The sequence below is a fragment of the Alligator sinensis genome, unplaced genomic scaffold, assembly GCF_000455745.1.
Source record: "Alligator sinensis unplaced genomic scaffold, ASM45574v1 scaffold327_1, whole genome shotgun sequence".
NCBI lineage: Eukaryota > Metazoa > Chordata > Crocodylia > Alligatoridae > Alligator > Alligator sinensis.
Window position 1 is genome coordinate 937653 of NW_005842379.1, and position 2624 is coordinate 940276.

A 2624-nucleotide genomic window follows, 5' to 3' on the forward strand; every position below is an offset into this window, starting at 1 on the left:
TGTGCCCGAAGGATCATTTCCTTAAGGCACAGCCACCCTTCTTGGGCTCCCATCTCTTCAAAACTCCTACTCTGCAGTGCGTCCTTGACTAATCACCTGAGTTCATTGAAATCGGCTTTCCTATAGTCTAGCACTTTCACCCTACTAGTTACCTTACCCACTCGACGTCTTATGAAGAATTCTATTAATAGGTGATCACTGTCCCCCAGATGACCACCGATCTGTAGGTCCCCTACCATATCATCCCCCGTTGCCAATACCAGATCTAGTAAGGCATTCCCCCTAGTGGGACCGTGTACCTCCTGTGTCAGGTGGAGGTCCTGTACACAGGATAGGAACCTGCGCGAACAGTGGGACTTTGCTGTCTGCGTCCCCCAGCAGATGTCTGGGTAGTTTAGGTCCCCCATGACTACTGCCTCCTTAGCTTTTATGGTCTCCGAGAGCTGCCTCAGGAGCCCCGAATCTAGTTCTTCCCCTTGGTGTGGGGGTCTGTAGCAGACCCCTACCACCAAATCCCTTTCTCCTTGCCCCCCATGTAACCTAACCCACAATCCTTCTACTTTCTCATCCTTCGAGTCCATCTGGATGAGGGTCGATGTATATTGCTCATTGACATAGAGCGCAACCCCTCCCCCTTTCTTCCCCACCCTGTCCTTTGTGTACAGCCTATAACCCTCAATATGTACCGCCCAGTCGTGGGACGAATCCCACCAGGTTTCTGTTAGCCCTACTAAGTTGTAGGTGTTTTCTGCAAACAGGAGCGCTAGTTAATGTGTTGGTGATGCCTGGGCAGCAGCAGTCAACAAAACCAGGGGAGGGTCATAGAGGGGTAACATTCTCACCTTTTTTCCCACCAAAAATCATTTTTAAGTTGCTGCTTGACACAGATGTCAGCAGCAAGAAAAGGAAGTGACATCTCCCTGCACTGCCATGAACCTCTGGCCAGCTTGTCCTGTTCCTTACAGCCACTGCCCCTGCCCTGTGTAGAACCAGAGTCCACACCTCTCAGGGCCATCTGGCAAGTCCATCTGGCATCCACAATTCATGGGGAAACTGAATTTCAGTGTGTGCGCGTGCATTTGTCTTGTGCTATTTAGTCTCTGAGCTGTTCGGGTAAGGGGCTGTCTTACACTTTGTACTTCACAGCACCCAGGTATTTACAGAGCTATAGATAGTATTTACTTAGGCTGCACTTTGCAGAACATGGATAAGGCACATTGCTGCCAGGAAGAACTCAGAATGCATCAGACAGACATAGATACCTTACATCTCTCACTTCATCGCCATGGAGAGAAGACAGCCCCTTCTTGCTTCCCCCCCATCCACATTGCAACCTTGTTCATGCTCCTATCTACATGCATGTGGTAGTTAGGGAAACCCAATCTCATGCTTCTTGGGTCAGGAAGGTTTATTTCCCCCAGTTCATAACTAGTGGAATTCATTATTTGAATTTTTTTCCCTTTTTCCTCTACAGCATCAGACCCTGGTCACAGCTGGAGGCAGGGTACTGGTCTGGGGGAAGGTGGGGGGCAAGGGTCTGAGGCAGTCACAGCAAGTCCTAGGGACCTACACACATGCTAGCTATGTAATTCTTGCTTGTATGGTCAGGATTAAACACATCACAAGCTCTGGGGTCAGGAAGGAGTGTTATTCAGGTCAAATCAGCATAGATCATAGTGGTTTTTCACCTTTGCCCCCAACACTGAGCAAGTTCAACTGCTAGGACATCCTGGGCTTGTTTCATATAACCAACTTCCTGCTATCATGGAGGCTTTGGGCACTGGAGCAATGCCTTGTTGTCTGGCATTGGCTTCTGCTGTTTAGTTTCCTGAGGGCTCCAGAGTTTGTAAAATAATTCATAGATTTCATAGACATTAGGGCTGGAAGGGACCTCGGAAGATCATCAAGTCCAGCCCCCTGCCTGAGGGGCAGGAAGTCAGCTGGGGTCGTAGGATCCCAGCAAGATAAGCATCCAAATTTCTCTTGAAGGCATTCAATGCAGGTGCTTGAACCACCTCCAGTGGCAAGCTATTCCAGACCTTGGGGGCTTGGACAGTGAAGAAATTCTTCCTTATGTCCAGCCTGAAATGGTCTTGCAGGAGTTTATGACCATTCGACCTTGTCATCCCTTGGGGTGATCTGGTGAACAATCGTTCCCCCAGATCCCGGTGAACACCCCGATAAACTTATAGGTGGCCACCAGATCACCCCTGAGCCTGTGCTTTTCCAGGCTAACGAGCCCCATAGCTCTCAACCTGTCGTTGTAAGGTCTGTTTTCCTGACCTCTGATCATGCGCGTGGCTCTTCTCTGGACTCTCTCAAACTTCTCCACATCCTTTTTGAACTGTGGGGCCCAAAACTGGATGCAGTACTCCAGCTGTGGCCTCACCAAGGCCGAGTACAATGGGAGAATGAGGTCCTGGGATTTGCTTGAGAAGCATCTATGGATGCAAGCCAGTGTTTTGCTTGCTTTACTAGCTGTAGCATCACATTGAAGACTCATGTTCATCTTGTGGTCAATCATGACCCCCAAGTCCCTCTCGTCCGTAGTGCTAACAAGCCGAGCCTATAAGGATGCTGCAGGTTTTTCCTCCCAAGGTGGAAAACCTTGCATTTTTCAGTGT